Genomic DNA, 26,524 nt, shown 5'->3' with positions numbered 1-26,524 from the left:
ATTTCTGTCCTTTAGAAAATGATTTTGATCGAGCAGCTTTCACAATTTGAGAATGATTTTATTTAAGCGGATTTATGGAAAGATTTAAATTTTAGTTTTTATCTGGATGAGTAGTTTTGAGATGTGGTTGATTGAGATATACAGAAGCGGTTTCAAACCGCCATATTAGTACCCCCTTCAGCAGGTATGTAATGCTCTACACTCGCCTAGAGATGACTCGGCGGTGTACGACCAGCACTCGCTCTGCACTTGCCTAGTTGGCGGTGTATGACCAGCATGACATTTGCTCTGCACTTGCCTAGTTGGCGGTGTATGACCAGCATGATATTTTCTCTGCACTTGCCTAACCGGCGGTGTATGACCAGCATCACAGCAGGTATAGATTTGCTCTGCACTTGCCTAGAGATGACTCGGCAGTGTATGACCAGCAGTTTCCCGGGTACTAGTGTGGCGTGAGATTTTAGTTTGTGGTGCATTTTGAGAAATGAATTTGCATCAGTAAATATTTTAAATGACAGTTCCAGTAGAGCATTGTGTTTTATTCCAGTTATTTTAACAGTTTTACAACTTGAAAATACTATTTATTCTTCAGAGCTCGAATTACAGTTTTGAGATGATTTAAAAATGGAATTGAAAGAAGAGATTTTGAAAATAGTTTTAAAGCTGGGGGATTTCAAAGAGCGGTGTGAGTGAAATTAGATAGTTTGTTTGTTGCTTTGTGTGCTTGTATGGCTTTTGTTCGTTAGGACTTGGGCTGGTTAGAACTTGGTAAGGTTTAGGCTTGAAGCTTGAGAAGGGAAGCGAGGGTGATTATGCCGTGAGGTTATTAATTAAGATGTGAATGCTTGAGGTTGATGTTGAGGTTAATAGTTAGCGATTAGGCAATTGATTTGTCAAAATGTTTTATTATTATTATTGATGAGAATTGATGTGCATATGAGGAGTTTTTGATTATCTTGATGTTTGGATGATTGGTGGTGGAATGTTTTGTGATTAAGTAATTATGGATTGTTTTTTGAGTTTGGAGATTGAGAAAATTATTGAGGACAATTATTATGTCATTTCACTCATACGAGCTCTAGTGAGCTTACCGGGTTTGTCGTATAACCCGGTACACCATGGATATGGTGTAGGATTTGTGTTTTGCAGGTTAAGCAGGCTGAGGAAGCAGTGGGGAGAAGACGAGGCAGTGGGACCTAGAGAGATTTATTTAATTGTTTTTACTCAGTGGTTTGTTTAAAATGTTTTTGACATAATTATATTTACTTATGTTGTTGTGCATGGCTCAAAAGTAAGAGAAAACAGATCTAACAGTTTGATGTTCAGTATTTTAATGGGCTCGACGTTCGGGGCGTTACATCAAACTTAACGGTCTTCTTTTGCGGTCCGCATAATTCTTTTGTCGACTTTGAGCTGTAAGTAGGCGTTGTTTGATGAGCTTTATCTTCTCTGTTGTTTCTTGTACCAACTCTGGTCCAATTAATATCGCATCACCAGCTTTGATCCAACATAAGGGTGATCAACATGGTCGTCCATAAAGTGCCTCAAATGGTGTCATTCCGATACTTAATTGAAAATTGTTGTTATAAGCAAATTCAACTAAAGGTAGATGATCTTCCCAACTTCCTTGAAAATCCAAAACACAAGCTCTTAACATGTCCTCCAAGATCTGAATAGTTCTCTTAGATTGTCCATCTTTTGAGAATGAAAAGCATTACTAAGAGTTAATTGTGTTCCTAATGCTCGTTGTAAACTTTCCCAAAACTTAGAAGTAAACTTTGGATCCCTATCAGACACAATTGAAATAGGAATTCCATGCAATCTTATAATTTCCTTTACATATAATCTTCCGAGCATTTCTGTAGTGTCAGTCGTTTTCACAGGTAGAAAATGTGCAGATTTAGTTAATCTATCAACAATAACTCAAACTACATCCTTACCGCGTACTGTACAAGGTAGTCATATTACAAAGTCCATTGTGATGTGATCTCACTTCCATTCATCTACAGGTAACAGTTGAAGTGGTCCGGTTTCTGGTGTTCTGCCTTGACCTGTTAACAAGTGAGACACTTTGACACAAAAGTTGCTACATCTTTCTTCATTCCATTCCACCAAAATTGACGACATAAATCTCGATACATTTTCGTACCACCCGGATGAATTGGAAACTTTGAATGACGAGCTTCATGAAGTACTTCGTTTCTTAGTTCCGGAATTTCAGGCACATACAATCTACTCAAAAATCTTAATCCTTTATCATCACCAATTGTCCATTCCTTTGTCATCTCTCCTCTAGTATCCAATTCCTTAATCATCTTTGCTTGTACATCTTGTTGTGCTTCAATGACTTTTCTTATCAACGTTGGATGAGTAACCAAATTACAAAGATAAGGGTGATCTCCATATGACCCAATGTATAACTGATAATCACAAATAGATTCAATCATCTTCCTCTTTTGAATCCGTAGATTTGCTATAGCTTCTTGTGATTTTATGCTCAAAGCATCAGCTACAGCGTTCGCCTTTCCAGGATGATAGTGTAACTCAAAATCGTAATCTTCTAAATACTTCATCCATCTTCGTTGTCTCAAGTTCAATTCCTTTTGAGTAAACAAATACTTTAAACTCTTATGATCCGAATAAAGTTCAAAACGCTCACCATATAAGTAATGTCTCCAAGTCTTTAGAGCATGAACAATCGCAGCTAATTTCGTTCATGAGTCTTAAGTTGGTGAGAAGCATAGGCTACCACTCGATAAGATTGCATCAATACACATCCTAATCCACGTAGTGATGCATCAGTGTAAACCACATAACATTTCTCTCTTTCCGGAATAATCAATATTGGAGAAGTTGTCAATCGAATCTTTAATTCCTTGAAAAATTTCTCACATTCGACATTGCAAATAAACTTCACTCCTTTCTGTGTTAACTTAGTCATCAGTGCTGCTAACCGAGAAAAATTCTTAATAAATCTTCTGTAATAACCGGCCAATTCCAAAAAACTCCTTATCTCCAAAACATTTTTAGGTTGACTCCAATTCATCACTGCTTCTACCTTAGATGGATCAACATCAATACCTTCGTGAGAAATCACATGACCTAAAAATTTTACTTCAGTTAGCCAGAATTCACACTTACTGAATTTGGCGAATAACTTATGCTCCCTCAATGTCTGCAATACTATTGCCAAATGTTGTACATGTTCCTCTTCAGTAATTAAGTAGATAAGAAAATCTTCAATAAGACAATCACAAATTGATTGAGGTATGGTCGAAATACTCGATTCATTAGATCCATAAATGCGGCTGGTGCATTTGTTAATCCAAAAGGCATAACTAAATACTCGTAATGTCCCATAACAAGTTCTAAAAGCTTTCTTACGAACATTTTCTAATTTAACTCGAAGTTGATGATATCCAGAACGAAGATCAATCTTTGAAAAATACTTGGAACCTCTTAGTTGATCAAACAAATCATCAATCCTAGGGAGTGGATACTTATTCTTCACAGTTACTCGATTCAGTTGACGATAATCAATACACATCATAAGTGTTCCATCATTTTTCTTCACAAATAAGGCTGGTGCACCCCAGGGTGACGTATTAGGGCGAATAAAGTTCTTTTCTTGTAAATCTTTAAGTTGTTCCTTAAGTTCCTTTAACTCCGCATGTGCCAGTCTATGTGGAGGTATAGAAATAGGAGTTGTACCTGAATACACTTCGATCGCAAATTATACTTCTCATTCTGGTGGTAATCCAAATAAATCCTCCGGAAATACATCACTAAAATCTTTAACCACAGGAATTTGTTCCATTTGAGAGTTACCCTTCCTCAGACGTTAAAGCAGTTAGTATTCTTGGATAATCAAAATCTTTCACACTCAAGAAACGTTAGGGCTTAAAAATATCCTTATTTCCACAAAAACTAAAGGTTCCACCTTCCACTGTGGTTATGGTCATCGAATTTCTACCAAAGTCAAGAATAGCATAGTGTCTCTTAAGCCAGTCTACCCCAAAAATAACATCATACCCGAAAATATCAATTATCAACAAATCAAATACAAGTTTATGATCTAAGAGTTCTACCATACAAAATTTACACACTCTATCAACTTTTACTTTAACACCCAATGGAGAGGATATAAATTTTGGTGGGTTCAAAACTTCAGATTTTAATTTAAGGGTAGATGCAAACGATTCAGATAAGAATGATAATGTTGCACCAGTATCAAAAAGTATTGTAGCCTAAGAATTGAAAATTGGAGACGTACCTTCCACTGCTTGATAATCTTCTTGATCTCTCTCAGCACCAGAACACTGGCCCTCCCTATAATTATACTACTCTTCCATAGCATAAAGATATTGCTCCTCACCCGGAAATTCACTCTGCTGATCGGGTATAGGATCACTCTGATTTTCGATTACAGGATCAGCAGGATATTCCACTATCGAATCAGCTTGAGTCTCTACTTGTTGAAGTGCAAACACCCATCCTTGAGTAAACTGTTCTGGTCTTATTGCTCCTCCCGAGGGTCTAGGTTTGACAGCTTCAGATCGTACCCCTTGACGTGGTGGTTGTTGACTAGTGGTTAGTCTAGCCCAATTTTGTTGAGGCTGAAAAATTGCTCGTGCTTGAAATGGTTGTGGAGCACGATACTGTGATGTAGGTGGAGCTCTATACTGAATTTGGGGAGCCTGATATGGAAATTGTGGTGCCCGATACGGTGGTGGTTGGGTACTTGGCATTTGGTAAGATGATAATGATGGGCACTGATTATGAATATGTCCTACTTGTCTACAGTAATGATAACATCTTCTATCAAAGTACGGCGCCCTTGGTGGTTGGTAACAAGAAGCTAGGACCAAAATTCGGACGCTTACTGCTTTGACCTCCACTTGATGTTCTAACCTCCCACATCTTTTTAATATCTACCATTGCTTGTTCAACAACTAAAGCGCGATCAACAACATCTGCATACCTTTCTAACTTCAAAACGGAAACTTTTTCCCTAACAGTTGGTTTGAGACCCTCCTGGAATCGCTTGGCCTTCTTTCTTTCACTTGGCACCAACTCTGATGCGAAACACGTTAGTTCTTCAAATTTTGCTTGGTAATTTACCACCGACAAATCTCGTTGAGATAGATTGACAAATTCCCTTGCCTTCATATCTTTGACTATATCAGAGAAATACTTCTCTAGAAAAAGTCTCTCGAATTCTGCCCAATTCGTGACTTCCTCCTCTCGAATACTCATTGCTGATTCCCACCAATGATATGCTTGTTCTTCCAGGTAAGAACAAGCAACAATTACTTTGAAAGTTTGTATTAGGTGATTTATCCATTTAATAAACTTGATTAAATTTACTGTCAGTGATTGAACCCCAATTTTTGTTTCATATGATCATTCAGGAACTAGTCAAACAGACACAACTCTGACAATGCAGTAACTAAAATCTGAAACTCCAGATTGACTTGTAAAACCAAAACAACTTTAGTAAATACCACAGGTCAGAACACACCAATAAATTGAGTGACAACCTATGCACTCAAAGGATCCATCAACGTAGGCATCCCAGTGCTATCAACAACTAAAGTGGTGTGTGGGCAGATTTATCAAACTTTCATTTAGCATTCATGGTTTAAGTTAACATGCTAAACTGAAGTGTGTGATCTTGTGAAGTTATTTCCAAATTAATAATCAGCAACACATAGGAAACATACCACAAACAAGGCACAAGATTGTTCACCCAGAAAACCACTAATGGTTAAAAACTGGGGGTCTTTTCCAGCTGACCAAGCAATCCAATATCAAGGGTTTCAATACAAGCAATCACACAACAAGCTCAATCACTCTAGTCCTAATACTAAGTGGCAACTTCTTACCATTGTGCATCCTTGTACAAACACCTTGAAGCTAGCAATCAATCTTCATGTCGTTGGCAGCTCCTCCTTGGGCTCTTCAACACATGGCACCGATTGCTCCCAAGCAAGTGGATTCAATGATATGGATGAGAAATGATGTGCAAATCTGGATTATATAAAAATCATCCTTCTCAAGCAAGAGACATGAAAATGCTAATGGAGAATCCTTAAACTAAAAATCTAAATGAATGTGTTTATGTATATGTGAAAAGATTTTAAACTACACTCAAACCCATTCAGATTTTAGATGAAAAAACAAGTTAAGAAAATCATTTAGTTTTAAAAATCAAAAGCATTTTCTTACTTGATAAAGGATGAGCACTCACCCAAAATACTCAATCATCAACACACAAAAATACCCACACAAAATATGCTCGATCATCAACACACACAAAAAATCTGAACCGATACCACATATACCCGTACACCACCCACGCCCTTTCCATGTTTGCCCGAGCCACATGGAAGCCAATCAATGGCTGTCCACAAGAGACAAATAAATGGCATATTCCTTTTGTCCTAGAGAGGTATCCTAGTATTGCTAAGGATAAGAATGAGGAGCTGTAAAATCAAATATTGCTTTATTTTGCAAAAATCAGAAATGGAGAAGATGATGAATAGTGCTGAGGTGTGTGAGTGTGTGGCGTGAAGGAATGAGATGCAATCAGATCTGATTCAGTGAGGAAAAGCAAGTCATGTGCTGTGCACATGCATGTTTAGAAAAACAGAAAATGGGCTTTAATAAGCAAAACTCGAAATGGCCCCACTGCAGTGACTGTCATGTAACCACTGTACGTGAAAAACATTGATCTTTATGATCAGTGAATGACTAGTCAAATAGACAAAAACTGTTATTTTCATGAAATGAATGAAGTGCAGTATACCTTGAGTCTTTGTTCATTCTTAACTTCTTCAATACAACTGATTTTGTCCTTAATCTAGCCTATAGCTTGTGAGTGATTAAATGAAAATAAATATAATGGTTTTGAAAAGGAAAATAGCCAATATAACAAATCCTAGAAACTAACACACTTTGAATTCTTCTGCAATCCTTTGCTCTTGTAACTTCCTCTTCATCTGGCGAAGCCATTCTTCAACTATCATATAATTTTTTCAGGTTCACCCTTAAACACTGGTTGTTTTGACTTTCAGAATTCCCCTTGAATTCTCATAACTCGCTCCCGGGCATTCTCATGCCGATTCTCTTAAGTTATAGTTCCTCGAATAGCACTTGCCATCTCTCGTATAGCTGCAACCACGTCTTGGTTACCGTTCACGTTCTCATTCGAAATTTCTTGTCTTTCCACCATCTTTTAAGAGAATTAAATTGATAACTAATTTAAACTTCAAATAAAGATTTTCTAAATAAATCTGTAAATTACTTGGAAATAAAATTCATCAAATAAATAACATAAATAAAATTAATAATAAATAAACAACAAAACATACATATTATATATCACAAAACGATTCAAAATAATTTACACAACATAGTAAACTTTTACAAAACTATAAACAACGTTCAACTAATTTCACTATTCTAAGATCTGGTACTTATTTTCTATTACCAGAACTTTCAATCCTTCCACTAGACCTAGCGGAATTTGCATCAGCCTCAGTATCATTCGAAGCTCTAGGTCTTACTTCCGAGCCTCGAGATTCGGCTTCTCCCGAGTAACCTACAGAAACAGATTCAGACTCTACTGGTTGTTCAAGATCTTCACTTGGATCTTCTTCTTCAGTAGATGCTCCTTGACCTGGGACTGAAGGTAACTGTAATCTAGCTGGTGGCCACTCCGGCCAATGATCTCCCTCTTGTTGTACTAGATACTTGACTTATTCCTCATAAAGATTAGGATTATTATATCGTCTCGTTGTCTCCTTAGAAATATCTTCTTTATTTTGGAGATGATATCTTACTTCTGCTTTCACCAATTCACTAGGATAGAAACGTTTACTGTTTCCTACGTCTCTAATTTCCCTCTGTAGGTTAAGGTTTGCTTGTCGACCAATTTCTTCCTCACTTTTCTGTGGATCCAAGGAATTTAGACCTTGTCGTCTCATATGGTATCCTCCCTAAGTGTCATTAATTAGTATCAAATGAGTCCATCATACCTATATTAATTCCAAAAAGAACAACATTAAAACCAATCACCCAAAATATAGTAATAACTTAATCAAAATGTCTCTAATCAAAACATTTCAAATTCCAGTCTTAATAACATTCTAATTCCAACAACAAACTAAACTCCAAACTTTTCTCTTATCACACAATTCAAGCCTAGGATTCTTTTAAACCTTGTGCTCTGATACCAACTTGTCACTCTCCAATCCATAATTAAGAACTAATTACGGATTAAGATGTGAATCACACTCTAATTATAGAATTAACTTCTATGACTAGAATATGACGGAGAATAATAAAATAAAAGAAGAAATTGTATACTATTAACATACCATACTGAATTCAAGCTTAGTTTACATCAAACAATTTGTCTCAGTAACTTAAGTTTAATAGAACTTCTAAAATAAAACGAAACTAAACTTCAAAGTCTGTTCACACTTATTTACATAAACATCTTCTTCTTACTTCTTCAAAAGGTTCTGATCTTCAGTATTTGAACCTGCAAAGTCTATAAGGGGGTGAGCTCTAACCAATGGCTCAGTAGGGACATTTCCCCTTAACATGCAAAATTAATTATATAGAATCTCAATGAATCATACAACATGGAGCAGATAATATATATTTAATAATATTATCGATGCATGAATGTTATGCTGCACTTCCTTTATTTAAACCCTTAAAAAGTAAATTACATTTCACCCTAACTTCGGTTGCAACCGAAGGTCCTAATGCGCGTTGGAAAAAAAATAATTTTATTAGTCGCAACTGAAGGAGCGTCTCTCCCCACGCACTTAGGAATTTAAATTTAACACTCATTCCTTTCTCACCACTATAACTCCATTCTCAGTGGATCATATTTCACTTTCAAATACATGCACATAATTATATATAATAATTAATTAATTCATATCATGCTCAATTAATTCAAATAATTCATATAAACACGTATTAATTAGCACACATATCGCATTTTTCAACAAAGATTTAATAAAATCAAATTTTGCAGTTTAAGGATTCCGAGATCCCCCTACCTCGAAAAATGAGCTTAATCCACCGCTAGAAATAACCTTGTGTCTCCGGGTCGTTCTCCGAACCTAATCCGGTACAAGAAAATCACAATTACTTACGGAATAAAAGTCGCTCACTGTCTAATTCTAGTGTGTGTAGTGAAAACACTAAGTTAGGGGTCTCCAATCGCAAAATGGAGGCCACCAGTAGACTCGGAATCAAAAATATAGTGGGGAGGGACTTTCCTCGGTCACCGCAGAAGCCGCACACGCCGCCACGCACCGGTGGTGCGAGTGGTGGTCTGGCGGCACTGTTCATCATCTTCAACCTCTAGCTAGTTTTTTGCTTATTTTTTCCAACTTTAGCTCACTTTTTACCCTATCAAATCAACTCCAAATTGAGAAAATTTATACTCGTTTTAAAGCTCTACAGCTCCTCTTTACAAACATACAAAGACCACTCAAAACGAATCTCTACAACTCAAGTTATAACGCCTCAAAGTAGGTACCCGAGCATTGTCAAAAATTGCAGAAACTTGGCAGATTTTCCAAAATTCAACCAAATTTATTTCTCTTCAATTCCAACCTCCCAAAATAGTTCCTAAGGCTAAGAAATGATAAATTAAAACTTAAACTTCAATTTAAAACAAAGAAAACACAATCAAAACAAATGAAATTTAAAAACTTTAAAAATTAAAATTTTCTCTCTACACCCCAACCCGAATCCTTCACTTCTCCTTCAAACTCTAGGTTGTTTGTGATCTTAAAAACAACTCTAACAATCAAATAAACCTCACCAATACAAATATCATCACCCAAATTCGAAATCACAAAAAAAAAAAAAAAACAGAGTATCCATGGAAAAAAAATGAAAATTACCTTCTTCTTCCTCTCCTTTCCTTCTCTGTGTTCTTCTCTCTCTCTCTCTCTCTCTCTCTCTCTCTCTCTCTCTCTCTCTCTCTCTCTCTCTCTCTCTCGGTTTTCTCTTTTTTTTTCCTACTGGGTTTGGTTCTCTGGTTGGTTGGGTTCTTACTAACTAGGGGCCAGTTTGGTATTGTTGTGAAGAAAAACAAGTGTGAAGTAAAGTCAGCTGTAAAGTAAAGCAGTTAAGTGTTTGGTAAACTATGTTTTCAAAACTGCTATGAGTGCAAAAAACAGTATAAAAACATTTGGTAAATGTTAATGTAAAAGTGCTGTGACTATGTATAATTACTAAAATAGACGTAACGCTAAAAGTGTCTTTCACTTATTTCTTTGGTAAAAATAAAATGTTTTTTTACTTATTTTTGAAATTTTTGGCTACAAATTTTTATTAGCATTAATTTTTCTAAAAACAACATTATTAAATAAGTATGCCTATTAATTTTTTTAGGTATATTATAATTTTAATCGTACAAATAAAATATCATAATTAATTACCACAATATAAAATATAACTAATAATGGACATATTATTTAATTTAAAATAAACAAATAAAAATTATAGAAATCAATAATGGTATTATAGGTAAAATAAAATATTCATTGTTGTTGTGATTCACTGCAGCTTTTAAAAGTACCTAGAAACCTGCTTTATGTTTTTGTTATGGGGAGTTGAGAATTGTGGGGAAAAGTAGTTTTTAATTTTTTTACCAAACACCAAAACTGTTGTAGATGATTGAGAATTGTCATCCACAATAGCTTTTGGGTTCTCCACTGCAATCTCAAACGCGGTCTAGGTTCTTGTTTGTGGTGTTCTAAGCTAACTTAATAAAACCTCATTCTCATAACACCACAAACACACACCTCTGCCACCGAAACACACACACCGCCTAACTCACAAGCACACACCTCCACCACACAGCCCAGCCACCTCTTAAACAACCAATTACAAGCTTTCCTTCACAAGAAGAAAACCCCAATATCTAACCCAGCAAAAAAAAAATCAAGGCTGAATACATGTGCAACCAGCCCCCCCCCCCCCCCCTTTTTTAACATAAATATAAAAATAATAAAATAAATATAATTAAAACTAATTTTAACAAAATTAGAACCAAGTTATTACATAAACCTTAATGATAAGTGCAAAAGAAATGATAATCAACTATGGATCTTCAAATAGGAATAAAAAGAAAATAACAATAGAAGAAAAATGACAAAGTAACAGTCAATAAGAAAGCAGTAGGCAAGAAGAATTTGCAGATTTTTGCAGGTTTTCTGGAGGTGTGTGTATGTGTCCTTTTTTCTCCTTTTAGCATGATATTTATAGTGGAGGCAGCCCAAAATCCTAGTCCTTCCCTCTTGGGATCGCTGACAAGTGTATGCTTGGAAGTGCCCTGAATTTCTGGTACAATGATAATTGGGGCCAACCTTTTGCCAGCTTTTCTGGACATGTCATATAAATGGTTGCGTGCCTTCTGTCTTGAAGATTCTCTCAGCCAAGTCTAGCCGAGAGCTTTTTTCTTTGTTTGCCAAGGCCAAATGGGCCTTGGGAATGGGTCATCCCTCCTTGTCTTCAATCTTTGATTTAGGCTTAAGTTTTAATTCTCAGGACCCAGATTTGGTGCCACGTGGCACATGTTAAAAAATGGGTATAAATATAATCTTTGGTATTCTCAAGGTAGGTGTCGTTGTGGCATACCCAGATTTTGATTGTATCATTTATACAAATAATTTTCATGTATATTTATTACCCTAAATTTTTATTATTTTAAAATTTTTCATCCAAAATTTATATTTTTTAATTATAATATCAACATCTCTTGTTCTGATGTCTTTTTATTTCAATTGTCTATCATTTTAATTCGACCTTGTTCTAATTTAAGGTAAGTAATGGTAAAGTATGGTGGAATATATGAGCATGCACAAGGACCCCAAAGAGGTGTATTTTTTTATTTGGAGAAATAATTATTTGAACTTGAAATCTCTATGTAGAAAAACATAGGATTTAGATCTTCTCCTAAGCACTCTAATCTCCTAATCTTGCCAACCTTTTAATTATAAAGTGTCACATGTCTTTTATAACATCATATGGTTCACACTCATTTAGAGCTATAATTACTAAATCAAAATAATTAAAAGGATTTTTTTCCAAATAATAAAAATATATTTATGTTTATAATTTTCTTTTTAATTATATGTATCTACAACAAAAAGACAAAAAAGAGGTCGGTGTGAGGAATCTATCTGTAGACACTATAGTGTGTGAGGGGGTAGGTTTGGGGGGTTTGCAAATTGTTGTTGGGGGATTCTTCGCTGTTTATTTTTATTTTGTAAATTTTATATATGTATTGAAGAATAAAAAGAACAAGAAGAAGGGGTGGATTTGGGGATTGGGGATCTACATATCCGGGGGGGGGGGGGGGGGGATCAAATTCTTAGCCTTTTGTTTTAATATTTTATATGTATCTTTAACCAGGAGAAAGAAAAACAAGAAAAATGAGGAGGAGGAAGAAGAAGAAAGGGGGAGGGGGGAGAGGAAGTGACGTGGGTGGGAAGAGAGAGAAAGAAAGGAGTTGGAGGGGGGAGGGAGGGTGGGCTGGGCTTATGGTTTTCTTGTTTTTCTTATTTTTAATTATTTTAATTTGGTAATTATAGTTCTAAATGAGTATGAACCATAGGATGTTATAAAAGACACGTGTCACTCCATAATTAAAAGATTAGCAAGGTTAGGAGATTAGAGTGCTTAGTAGAGGATCCAAATCCAAAAACATAACCACTAAATCAAAACTTATTTGCTACTCATAATATGTTTTCGATGTAAATTCAGTGATGGTTAGTGATTATCATGGATGAGGACAATCAATTACATGAACTATACTTTGTCCTTTCTTTGATTCTACTTGATTTTCTTTCTTCTTCCCTTTTGGTTTTAATCTTTAATTTTTTTTACACATGTCACCCTCACACGCTAAATTTTAGGGCTAACTACAACTTTCACTCCTGAGATTTAAGGTGATTCACAACTTGCACGGTTGCACCCTATCCTTTCAATTCTTTTAATTTAGTACCTAAAGTTTTCATTTTGATACAATTTAGCACTGCTTTTTGTCCAACAGACAAGTTAGACATTGAATGCTAATATGTCACATGTGGGTCCCACATTTTGGGCAACTTGTAAGGTGACCAACATCTCTTGAAGGGCTTTTTTTAGTACTTCAAACCCTTAGCACCACTACAAGAAAAATGGGTTATAGGGGCAGAAGAGATTTGCCCCTACAAAAAATAGTAGGGTCAGAAAAACGCCCCTAAATGGCATAGGGGCAGTGGGAGAGGCGGAAATAATAATCGACCCTATTGCAACCGTCGCTAATTAATATTAGGGTGGATGTCACTATCTATCCGCCCCAATGATGATAAATAGAGGCGGATATTTATACGACGTTACCTTTAATTATAACCGGATTAATTTAATACTCTGGGGCAAATAATAACTGCCCCTACTTTATTTGAAAATTAATTAGGGGCGGATAACAACCACCCCAAATTAATTCATAAAAATTATAGGGGCACTTTAGTATTCGCCTCATATTAATTCCTTGATTAAGTTTGGATTATTTTAGAGGCACTTAGCATTCGCTTCTATTATTATTATAAATTAAATTTAAAATAATCTAAAAATTATATATATTTTTGTATAATATATGCTGGAAAATACACACTTACATAACCTGTTTTTTTTTCCATATGATATTAATATTAAATTAAAATATAAAATATTATTAGTAAATCAATCCCAAAAAAAATATTATTAATAAATGAAGCGTCACATACAATTTTATAACTATCAATATAGAATGCTTTGAAAAAATTATAAAAAACATAAAAAAGCACTAATGTCACTCATAATTCCGCCACCAGTACAAAATCAAATAACAAAAAATTCCCCCCCCTCGGACATCTTCAGCTCTCAATCGCATCTTTCTGTAAGCATGTTCCTCATCAATCTGAAGGTCAGCCAGGGATACCTCAAACACTCTATGTTTGAGTCCTTCAGAAGCAATCTGTTAAAATCCCAACACTTGTTAAAAGCTTGAGCTCTGTTGACAATTAAATCTTCCTAACCCACCTACTGCTACAGTAAAGCCAAATGCACGCAACAATAGAAACACAAATGAAAATTAAGCTAATCCCATCTTCACTTCCAGCAAATATAGTCTTGACACACAACATAGTCACAAAACAAAGGCAACACGCAAAGGCAACACAAGGAACAAATCTTGATGTACGGGTGACGAGAGTTTTTCCCCACATTCTTGTTAGTGAACACTGAAGGGGCCTTGATGTCGCGAGTACCAATCTTTCTTGGCAAAGGGATCAGGCCTGAAATATTCACATACAAATACAAAAGTTAAATTATATGAAATTAAAAATGAAAAATAAAGAAAACCCAGATCTGTATTAATACAAATATAGATGAAAATTGCTTACGCTTTCTTCTTTCCTCCCTTCTTTCCCTTTGAAATCCTCTTGTTCTTTCTGTGTCAAACAAAGTTCAATGTGTCAGTGACTTAGTGAAAACTGTAGGTACTGAATAAGGTGAGTTAATAGAGAGAGAGAGAGAGAGAGAGAGAGAGAGAGAGAGAGAGAGAGAGAGAGGGAGTACCCAACGGCCATGGTTGGAAGAGCTGAAGAGCTTAAGCGGGATCTGCAAGCAAGAGTCGGAGACGGCTATGTGAACAAAAGGGTTTAGGAGAAAGGAGAAGCTGAATAGTTGTCCAAATTAATTGAAAAAAGAATATCGGTAGATACCAAATGTCCTTAATAATAATTAAATTTAAATTTATTTAAAAAATATAGAGGCAGATTGATATATGTTGCAATCTTTAAATTTTTTGTTAAAATGTTAGGAGCGCTACTCTTCAGCCACTAATATAAGTAGAGGTGTTTATTTTCCATCACTTTATTTCTTAAAAAAAAAACACATAGGCGGTTCTCAAATTTACGCCTTTATTTTTTTTAATTAGAGACATTTATATTATTTCGCCCCTATTGTCTAAATTAATTGAAAAAAAGATAGGGGTAATATAAAACGCCCTTAATAATAATTAAAATCATTTTTAAAAAATAGAGGCAGATTGATATGTGTTGCTATCTTTATATCTTTTGTTGAAATGCTAGGGGCACTGCTCTTCTGCTACTAATATAAGTAGGGGCGTTTATTTTCCGTCACTTTATTTTTTAAAGAAAACACAGGGGCGATTCTCAAATTTAAGCCTTTATTTTTTTTTAAGTAGAGGCACTTCCCTTATTTCACCCCTATTATAGTGCCCCTATAACCCATTTTTCTTGTAGTGCACAAAACACCAAAACAAAATTTCAAAGCTCAATAACTAGGTAAATTAAAAAGAAAAACAAAGATATGTTGGTCAATCCCTAAAGAGTTGTTGGTCAGCATTATAGGTTTGCCAAAACGTGGGCCCCGAGCATGACAGTTTAGCATTTAACATCTTACTTGACGGTGAGACAAATGACAATGTTAAATTATATCAAAATTTAAATATTGGATATTAAGTTAAAAAAAAATTAAACAAATAAGAAGCAAGTTGAGAATCACCCAATCCATAGGAGCTTAAGTGGAAATTAGCCCTATATTTTATGTAATGGGCCGTTGTGCATCCTCCTAGTCCGTTAGTTTGATATAGTTGGGGCAGTTAGGTACATAGTATTTAAGAGTGAGAGAGAGAAAGAGATATATATATATATATATGTGTGTATGTGTGTGTGTGTTTGTGTATGGGGGAGGTTAGCCTAGAAAGGTCTCACTATTGAGTCTATTGACTATTCATAAAACCTAAACTTAGATACCAACCCAAAAAAAGAAAAAGTCAATCTTAATTATTGAGCTTTTATGGGAATAAAAGGAAAAGCCGAGTCGTCTTAAATTCAAAATTAGAAATTAATAAAAAATGAGATTAGGAAAAGGCCTTATCTTAATCTCACTTCCAAGGTTAGTTTTTAATCAATTAATTTGTTTCCCTTTCAAAGGGGAATAGGAATCATACCCTCTCTGTCTGAATGCGAGCCAACTGTCTGAGGCTCTCAGCCCATGAAACAAACAGTTTACACTTTATAGTAGGCTGGCTAATGGTAAGGGGCCCTACTGTTGATGCTGGCCTTACATTTCCAAAATAAAAAATTTAATACTAATAAAAGTTTATGCGGATCCCACTTGTCTAATCGCACAAAATAATATCTGTGATATTTATGAATATTAAGGTTTAAGATTGCTCATGGCCCCATCTTGTCAATTCTCAATTCCCAATTTGTACTGTAAGATTATAATATTATATATATTTATATTAATTAAAGCCAGCTAGTTGTTGAGTACCTAAAAAAAGCTAGCTAGATAGGTGTTTTATATCTACAATTGTTTAGTAAAATCGACTGTTATACATTATTAATTGGTTCATCCTCTAGTAAATTGAGCAGTCATCTACTATGATATTAAAACTCTGGTGATTGTATGAGGTTATGAACTCACTTAAATATGTAATCTAATTTCCCATGTATTTGTTAAAGCCAATTATGAATAAATTAATAAAAATTTTCACAATTACATAATAATCAATACACTTTTTCATAATTTTATTTTAGTCACTATTGACCAAAATAAAAAATAATAAATTTCAATAGATTAATAAACATACTCGGCTTAGGGTTTAGGTCTTGAGACCTAAACCTTAAGCCGTAAGCTTCAGAACTCTAATTTTAAATCTTAAACCTCATTTTATATACCATGCATCTCATTTCGATACTCTAAATCTCATTTCTATACCCTAAACTAAATCAATGGCAACATCATAATTTTATGCTCATAAGTATTAATGAAAAAAAGGAATGGGCAAATTGATATTTTCTAATGCACCAAAATACATGACATCATTAAGTAGATTGGACTTAGTGACTAAAATGAGATATAATTTCAAAACTTATTGACCTTTATAGAAAAAGAAAATTTACATCGACTATTATATAATTTTTAAATATTTTATTAATTTAAATATAATTTACTTTTTAAAAAAATATGTAATCTCATTATATGAGTGCAGCCTCATCTTATTTTTGAGATAGAATGAGGCTGCACTTAGTCAGAAGTTTTCCTATCTAAATGTGTGATCTCTTCACGTACAAAATGGCAGTATATGCATGTAAAGAAGGATAGTACCCAGCTGGATGGTCATACATTGTTGGTTCAATAATTATTGAATTTGTTTGCCTCAAAATCAATAATTATCTACGGCCAGGTGTCGACTAAGCCGCGGATCAAGGAAACTGCGTTCTTCTTGTGTGCGTTGGGCGTGCCAGTACGCGATCGTAGATCGAGCGTACAATTGTGAATTTTGCGCGTAAATCTGACTTCGAACCAAATGATTGTGGACCGACGAAGGAACGGATCTCGATCGCAAGGGTTCTAACTGCCTTGATGATACAAGGACTTTTGGGAGGGCGTGATGGGATAGAAGTGATTTGGTGGGTGATTATGGATGTATGGATGATAGATGTGAATTGATGAAAATAAATATAAACTAAAAAGTAAAAAAAGGAATGGACAAATTGGTATTTTCTAATGCACCAAAATACATGACATCATCAAGTGGATTGGACTTAGTGACTAAAATGAGATATAATTTCAAAACTTATTGACCGTTATAGAAAAAGAAAATTTACATAGACTATTATATAATTTTTAAATATTTTATTAATTTAAATATAATTTACTATTTGTTAAAAAATGTAATCTCATTATATGGGTGCAGCCTCCTCTTATTTTTGAGATAGAATGAGGCTACACTTAGTCAGAAGTTTTCCTATCTGAATGTGTGATCTCTTCACGTACAAAATGGCAGTATATGCACGTAAATAAGGATATTACCCAGCTGGATGGTCATACATTGTTGGTTCAATAATTATTGAATTTGTTTGCCTCAAAATCTCTACGGCCACGTGTCCACTAAGCCGCGGATCAAGAAAACTGCGTCCTTCTTGTGTTCGTTGGGCATGCCAATACGCGGTCGTAGACCGAGCGTACAATTGTGAATTTTGCGTGTAAATCTGACTTCAAACCAAACGATTGTGGACCAAGGAAGGAACAGATCTCGGTTGCAAGGGTTCTCACTGCCTTAATGATACAAGGACTTTTGGGAGGGCGTGATGGGATAGAAGTGATTTGGTGGGTGATTATGGATGTATGGATGATAGATGTGAATTGATGAAAATAAACATAAACTAAAAAGTAAAATAAACAAGTAGATGCAGGAAAAGTAAAGTGTAATAAAAACAAAGGTAATCCTAAAGATTTAATAGAAATAATACGAATGTGAACAATAAAAGTGTATAATCTAACACTACTCTAAACTACGAAAGCGATAAAGAAACCAATAAACCTAATTACGTGCGGAAAATAAATAAAGCAATAAACCTAATTTACGTGCGGAAAATAAAATCTAAACTAACAATATGCAAATTAAAGATCACACTCACATTAAAACTAAGAAATCTGTAGAAAAACCAAATGTTTTAAACACTAAACCCTTGAGGAAAACCATGAGATCTCTCCTCAAGAACGATCTACAAACTACTTGAAAAAAAAAACTAAAAAAAAACCTAAAACCCTAACAAGTTCATGAGATTAACCTCACTCCCTGAAGAACAAACTATTACAAAAGAGAAACTGAAACTAAATCATGATAACTAGGAAGCTTGAAAAGCTTGAATGATATTTGGGGTTGATTTTTGGGGGGGCTCTTATTGTTGCTCTGTACTTCCCCAACTGCTTGTATTTATAGGGTTCAATGACAACCCTATTGGATTGGGCCATTACTTGGCCTCAAAGAAAACTCCAACTCAATCTTAGAGATTTGATAAGATAAGATTCTTATCTTCTATCAACTTGGTCTCCAAGAAATATCCAAACTCTTCATGTGGTGGGCTTGGAGTAAACTTGGGCTTGAAGATAAAATCTCTGACATTAAATTCTGAAAATCTTTCCTAAGTACGGTCTTGATAATAAATATGGAAGCTCATAATAAGGCCGTCGGTCGTGGCTCATCGTCCTTAGGCATTGAATGGACTTCCATTATGCTCTTGAATCACTTCCACAAACCATGGTCAAAACTTCATTATCAACATAGGTTGCTCACTTGTTCAGTTGGAATAGCTTGACACGATTAAGCTCGGTTGCAATTTAGTTTGGCTACGGCCATTAATTAGGTGAGGTTGCAATGTGTATACGGTAGTTCATGTTGTCGATGACCGTAATAACATTCAACCTAAATATTGTTTCACTTCTTAATTTGGCCGAAATAGAGGTCGGCCTAAACTAGGATCAAAATAATTATAAAAATCATCTCAAAGCTCATTTTTTGACTTTATCTGGCCGTTGGGCTACGGCCTAAATTTAGTGCGACCTGAGTACGAGAAATCAGCCTAAAATTGTGGCCTAAATTTAGTGGCAGCTTAAGATTTTGGCCTGATGGTCTGAAATTGTGGCCTAAATACATTTCAATCTAGGCCACACAAAGATTCTATCATATGATCTCAATCCAAACTCACTCCAGTTATTGGATTGCAATCTAAATATATTTTGGCTTATGGGCAAAATTTTGGTTCAAACAGAATTGTATGATCCTCTCATTAGATATGGGTTACAATTGATTGGTATGGATTAAGTAACAGCCTAAGAGCAAAGAAAAAGTTTATCATACACCCACAATTGATTGTTGTTTAATTTTGACCAATTTATTTTTACATTAAGAAAGTAAAATTTATTCCATCAAATATATATGATTGTATACAATACATCTTCTGTACCTAAGACGAACTGAACACCAAAACCGTTCTATTATAAAATCCCTATCTATGATCACACATTCACTGATAGATGGATAAATATTAATCTGACATGCCCCCTAGTTATCTTCAAGGTTAAACTCACAAAATATCATTCATTTTATATCAAATAAACAAATAATCATTCGAGTTAGAGTGAAGGACTTGAATGAGTCATGTTCAATAATCCAAATCTTTGATTCTAAAACAATCAAATTCATCAAATTGTTCCTGAATTAATATATTATTTGGAGAAGCATTATAAATTAAAATTGTTGACTCATGAGGTTTATACATGTACGTATCATGTACATTCTCATTGGGGCTAGAACAGAGAGAGAGAGAGAGAGAGAGAGAGAGAGAGAGAGAGAGAGAGAGAGAGGTGGTGTGTCGTCACAGAATGTCAGCTAAATGTTGGAAGTAGGGGGGTGGACGCTAGGCTTGTTCATTCTTTAATCTTTACTTTGCAGTTTCGTTGTACAAAAGTCAACAGAGTTGTGTAAGAGGGAGTTGGGCGAACGCAAATTAAGCCAACACTTTCTGCAGCCTTGTATTCCAATTCAATCCAATATTCCAATTTCCCTTCACTAATATAATGTGCTAACGTGGCATATGGTTAGTTGGGTCCACGCGTTTCTCTTCTCTCTTTCAGTCTTGAATACTTCATTGTCCTACTGTCCTGTCCGGTTTTATATTAAATTATTTTATGTTACCGGGATTAATTCCCTTTTTTACGTCTCACTATTATTTCTTTAATGCTAGTAGTACAATATGATTAAGCTTCATATATATCATCAAATTAAAATAACTAAGAAGGTGATGACAAATGAGGTGGCAAAACTTAGGCTGAGGGTGAGCTGTGGATATTCATTAAGGAGTTAATTAATCAAGTGATTAGTTATAATATATGATCCAGCTCAGCCATGAAACATCAAATATTCAACTAGAGAGAATGTCAACACGTGGGGTGGGATCAATATGGTTGGGCTGGTTGGCCCCTATCTCTAATCTATCTAATCTATGATACCAACCCATTAATTACTATTAAATAACTCATAATTGTTTTCGTAAATACTAGTAGTAATCTAATTAAGCAGATAATGACGTAGTTGATTTGTTGGGCTAATTGGGTATAATTTCTATGTGAAAGCAAAATTTACACGTCCCCATTTGGAAGCCTTTTGTTTTTGCAAATTAAGCCGGCTGATTTACTCTGTCGGCGGCCGCAATGTTTACTATTTCTACACATGTCTTTACCTTGTGCCTTGTGTTATTTACGTATTATGTATATGTGTATATGTATGCATATTCGGTTATTCATATATTCTATAATATCAAAATATATATATATATTTTTTTTTTGGGTCTCTCTTACCGTACTACAATTTGGTAACACACAAAATTTATATTATTAGACTGTAAATTAAAAGTAAAATTATATAATTAAATTATAAATTTGAAATATTAATTACATGGATTCTTATTGAGAGTACATCTGACATCGAAAACATAAAGTTTTACTTATTCTATATAATATTATGTTTAATTATTCAAATAAAAGATAAATTTTAAATAGAGGACAATGTATGATTAGCATTGAAATATTGATTCAATTGAATTTCTAAATATTAAAATTTAATAACTTGTTGATTTATCGAATTAAATTTAACTATTTGAGTGCAATAAATATTTATTATGCTCACAATTTATCCCTTAAGAGGAAAAGTATCATAATATTTAGAACTTCTATGCTCATTGTCATGATCTTAGATTGAAAAACTCTAATTTATAAAATTTATGTTGGTGTGTTTTGAGGTGGTCGTCCTTTTAATTAGTTTCAAAGGCCAAATCATGAGCCACTGGAGAGGTCATTTTTGTGACCTCTGCAAAACTGAAGGGAGCCCATTTAAAACGCACATTAGTTTCATTAGTGGGGAAAGGTTACAATTCTGTATAATGTATATAGTTGTATTCCCATTAAGTTATATATTATTCTATTTAACTAAATTTTTCAGAGTTTAATTTAATTTCATTGAAGCTGCATGGAAGCTGCAGTTGTAGTTACAAGAATTAACACCAATTCCTATCTAAATCGCTTAATTAATTTCAAAATACAACAAGAATTAAGGTTTTCATTTTCAGTTGTTGGAATAGCCCATTTGGAAGGGCTATATAATTGCTCTTCCTGCATTTAAGTTCAATCCCTCTTCTTCCTGAATAAAAAAAATTAAAATAAAATAAGCCCTTGGGAGCGGATTAGGTCAAGTGGTAAGGGTGGGTGGGATAAAGATTGAGATAAATTAGACTAGGTCCAGGATTTAATTTCCTCTAATATTATAAAACAAAAATAATGAATAAAAAAAAGGTTTCCATTTTCTTGCAATTTTTTCTTGAATTAATTAACGTAGGATACATGACAAATATTTTATTTAACCTCTACTACACTTATTGTTCAAATTTAACAATAAGAAGACCTTTGTAAGTATAAGTCACATAGCAGAAGGTCATACTATTCATGTCAAATCCTTTCATGTGTCATTTTGCCTTGTCTCTGGGTGGAAAATTTATTAGCTGCCTTTGACTTCAGCCATACAATATTTAATAATTTAATAATAAAGAATGTTGAATTAATGGATTAAAGCTTGTCGTGTACCTTTTGAGTTGAGCTTCAGTTTACACACAGAAAGATCGAGAGTAGGTGGAGAGAAAAAAAGCAGTAGAAGCAAGAAGAAGAAAAAACCAAACTAGCAACCAAGTCTCATTCTCTCTCTCTCTCTCTCTCTCTCTCTCTCTGTGAAATAATGCTCTGCTTGTAAATGTGGTAGAGACTATGGTCGTCCTTTTTGTTTTATAGCAACTTTCGTTTTCAATTTATAGTTTGTTTGATTTCGATTGCAGATCCATATTTATCTTTTTTTTTTTTTTTTTTTTAGCTTAGATCTGTAGTTAATTGCATTGAAATCGATTTTTTAGTTCACAGTTTCAATTTTAGTTCGTAGTTGTAGTTTGCAGTTTCAGTTTCAGTTTCAGTTTCAGTTCACAGTTTCCGTTTGCAGTTGCAGTTGCAGTTGCAGTTGCAGTTGCAGTTTCAGTTTCAGTTCATAGTTTCAGTTCACAGTTTCAGTTTCAGTTTTAGTTCACAGTTTCAGTTTTTAGTTGCAGTTTCAGTTCACAGTTTCAGTTTCAGTTTCAATTCACAGTTTCAGTTGAAGTTGAAATCTTAATTGCAGTTTCAGTTTCAATTGTAATTTCATTTATGAAAATTCTCAAATTTGATGTACTAGTTTGAATTTGAAGTCTCATAATTCTTAAATTCTTCATTACTGTAACATTTTCATAAAGGCTTTCTTATTTTGTATGTGTTTTTTTTTTTTTCTTTTTTTTGGGTTTGCATATCTAATAATTTTCTGAAGGACAAATTACACAAAAGTACTTCAATTAACCACCCTATTTCACTTGAGTACCTTAATAAAAAAAAGTTGCTTGTAGGTACCTCAATTACTGATTTTGCACACCCAGGTACCTCCGTCAACTTTTCCGTCAGGCCTGTCGTTAATTGCCTACGTGGCACACTGACATACCCTTAGAAACATGCCACGTGGACAAAAATAAAAAATAAAATAAATTTAAAAAAATGAACTAATTATTTAAAAAAACAAAAAAAATTAAAAATTAAAAACTCAAAAAAAAAACAAAAAAAATGGAGTTGCAGGGGCTAGCTCCCAGCCTCCCTCCGCCTCCCACCCCTCCCTCCGAGACCCACCCAACCCCAGTTACCTTGCCGTCAATCCACCCACCACGCCGCCGACCCACTCGACTACCCACCCCTCTCTCTCTCCCCCTCTCCTCTCTCTGCCTCACTCACTCTCACTCTCTCTCTCTCTCTCTCTCTCTCTCTCTCTCTCTCTCCTCGCCCCTCACTTTTTCTCTCTGCTTCGCTCGCTCTCTCTCTCTCTCTCTCTCTCTCTCTCTCTCTCTCCCTGACCGAGCCACCCACCCCCTTTCTCTCCCCTCCCATCTCCTCTCTCTCTGCCTCACTCTCTCTCTCTCTCCCCGAAACCCCAGCCCCGACCCGCCCGCCCCGAGCTCCACCTTCGTTCAGATCTATAAGAGAGAGAGAGAGAGAGAAATAGAGGGAGAGAGAGTGACAGAAAGAGAGAGATGAAGCTGGTGGCAGGAGAGGGGAAGGAGGTGGATGGGTCACTGGGGGAGGCGGAGGGAGGAGGGGGTGGGTCACTAGGCTGGGGGCTGGGCTTGGGCTGGGGTTTCGGAGAGAGAGAGAGAGAGAGAGAGAGAGAGAGGAGAGGGGCATGGAAAGAGAAGGGGTGGGTCGGCGGCATGGTGGCTGGGGTCGGAGGGAGGGGTGAGAGGCGGAGGGAGGCTGTAAGCTAGCCCCAGAAATTCCATTTTTTTTTTGTTTTTTTTTTTTTTGAGTTTTTGAGTTTTTAATTTTTTTTGTTTTTTTAAATAATTAGTTCATTTTTTAAATTTATTTTACTTTTTATTATTTTTTTGTCTATGTGGCATGTTTCTAAGGGTATGTCAGTGTGCCACGTAGGCAATTAACGGCAGGCCTGATGGAAAAGTTGACGGAGGTACCTGGGTGTGCAAAATCAGTAATTGAGGTACCTACGAGCAACTTTTTTTTTATTGGGGTACTCAAGTGAAATAGGGTGGTTAGTTGAAGTACTTTTGTGTAATTTGCCCTTTTTCTAAAATATAGAGTCCTCATTTTAATGTTTTTAGATTTGGGCGCGCACTCAAAGGAATTTGTTTGCATGTGTCGTTAGCTTGCAGGTAGTGTTCATTACTTTCCACTTTCATGATTGACTAGATTCAATTTTAAAGTTGAAATTTGGGTTAATATATATTACTTGGAAGTTAGTTTTTGTGGGCTTGTGCATTATTGTGTCCTTTTTTATCTTTGTGTCACGTGTTTTCTGTTGGGCTTTACAGGGGGTGGGTTGCAAGTAAGTAGAAAGTGGGGTTTAAGTAATTATTTTTGTTTGGGTGCTTTTAGTTAATTTAAAAGATTGTCAATACCCTGTAATTAACGGACTCTTTTTTCTTTTAAACAAGTCTTCCGTTAATATGATCACTTACGCGCTTCATCATTTTTCAACATATATGCATTTAGGAAAGTAATCAAAAAGAGAAACAAAAAAACATGAATCTCGAAAAACTAATTATGCAATTGATCCTTTGACGTCAATGAGTTACTGAGTTACACTGTTTCAGCAACTCTTTGATTTTCTCATTTTGCTCTATAATTATGCTCAAATGTAGCATAATTGTTATAATATTGATTGCCTCGTGGTTTTCATATTAATAAATAATATTTTTAATTTTTTTTTTAAATAATTATGCTAAACACAAAAAGAGAAAAAAGCTGTAAAAATAAGAGTAAAGAATGTGTCTCATTCTTATATCTTCTCCTTCCTTTTTTTTTTTTTTTTTTTTGGGTCTTTAAAAAAAATTGAAAAAACAAGAAAAAATTATTAAATTCAGACATATATTTACATGGGGAAAAAAGAACAAATTGAAGGAAAAAGATATAAAAGTTGAAAACAGTTGTCAAGCTTACTTAAATTAAATAATGTCTACATATTCATTGCTGAAGTGTCTCCCTAACATGCCAATTGCCAGCTCGTTAATCCATTGGAAAATTCTTGGAAATTCCTTTTTTTCTTGCAGCTTTTGACTTATGGTGCTGTCCGAGGCCCCTAGATTCGCTCTAATTTTCTGCTTTGCATTTGTATTGAGGAATCAATATCGTGCATCTTAATTCATTTCATACATGCTGATGCTCTGGAATATATATACTACATACACACTAGCATATAATCAACAATTTAATTATAAAAAATATGTATTAATTAGACTAATTAAGGGTTATAATTAAAAATTTGCTTAATCGTTAAGATTAAGATGAATAAAGACATGGAACTTTTCTAAAGCTTTGAATAGAGACTTGTTGGAATGAAAATATTTAACCCATGTGAAACATACAATGAAATTCCAAAAGAGGTTAGATTCATTCAACTATTCATTCAAGCTTTGGTTATAAAGTAAAATGGCCTTATATTTAATTAACTAATTAATTAATGTGAAAGGGGCAGGTATATGCTGGGCCCGTCCCTACCTAGGCTGTATTCACCAAATCACTCCAAAATAGAAAGCTTCCCTTTTTTATTTTACCTTTTTTTTGTTTTTTGGTTTTTGTTTTTGCGCGAATGCATTCGTTTTCAAACAGGTAGATAGAGTTGAGTTGAGAAACCACACAAACCGGGACACACATACACAATAAAAAAATATATAAATAAAATATTGAGAAAAACAAAAGAAAACAAAACGAAAGAATATAATACGGATTATATATGTGGCTTCCTCAGTAAGTGCCTTGCGGACCACGGATCTTAAGAATATGAGGTGCTGAGGAAGGAACTTAGAACTATGTCTAGCCCTCTATTTAAGCCCTCCTTTTGCCTCTTGGTATACTTTTCTTAACTGCTTTTTTTCTTCTTTTCTAATTATCAGAACCAAATCTAATTTCTCTCTTCTTTGCTTCTTCGATCAGAACCCTCGTTCTCGATCTCTCACAGTTGATTAATTTCTGCTCTGAAAATAGCATAGAGAGAGAGAGGGGCTTAACTAATTTG

The 26,524-nt window shown here is 34.7% G+C and overlaps 1 long non-coding RNA gene and 1 pseudogene across 1 annotated transcript; both read right to left on the bottom strand.

Annotated features, from left to right (window-relative positions):
* Positions 1-1,519: 1,519 nt before the first annotated feature.
* LOC147283081 (uncharacterized) lies at positions 1,520-5,256 on the bottom strand (annotated as a pseudogene).
* An 8,547-nt stretch (positions 5,257-13,803) lies between these two features.
* LOC147283080 (uncharacterized) lies at positions 13,804-14,766 on the bottom strand. Its single transcript, XR_015123123.1, has 3 exons — positions 14,641-14,766; positions 14,466-14,513; positions 13,804-14,357 (listed from the first exon to the last, which is right to left on the bottom strand). It is a non-coding gene; the product is annotated as an uncharacterized LOC147283080 (long non-coding RNA).
* Between the last annotated feature and the right edge of the window lie 11,758 nt (positions 14,767-26,524).

The sequence above is a fragment of the Dryas octopetala genome, chromosome 6 (assembly GCF_963921425.1).
Source record: "Dryas octopetala chromosome 6, drDryOcto1.1, whole genome shotgun sequence".
In the NCBI taxonomy this organism is placed as follows: Eukaryota; Viridiplantae; Streptophyta; class Magnoliopsida; order Rosales; family Rosaceae; genus Dryas; species Dryas octopetala.
Note: the sequence above shows the minus strand (reverse complement) of the source record. Positions and strands in the feature narration are given on the sequence as shown.